This window comes from Monopterus albus, unplaced genomic scaffold, assembly GCF_001952655.1.
Source record: "Monopterus albus unplaced genomic scaffold, M_albus_1.0 scaffold62.1, whole genome shotgun sequence".
NCBI lineage: Eukaryota > Metazoa > Chordata > Actinopteri > Synbranchiformes > Synbranchidae > Monopterus > Monopterus albus.
This window is the reverse complement of record NW_018127942.1, coordinates 2,416,122-2,416,409: the sequence shown is the minus strand read 5'-3', so window position 1 is coordinate 2,416,409 and position 288 is coordinate 2,416,122.

The following is a 288-nucleotide window of genomic DNA, read 5'->3' as shown; positions in this document are numbered from 1 at the left end:
TATATATATAGATAGATAGATAGATAGATAGATAGATAGATAGATAGATAGATAGATAGATAGATAGATAATTCTCCCCACTAGCCCCGCACTTCGAGACAGTCTTTTATTCCTTCCTTCATGCTTGGGTCCTCTATCAGAGGCCTGGAGCTTGAGGGTCCTGCGCAGTATCTTAGCTGTTCCTAGCACTGCACTCTTCTGGACAGAGATCTCAGATGTTGTTCCTGGGATCTGTTGGAGCCACTCTCCCAGTTTGGGGGTCACAGCCCCCAATGTTCCTATTACCAC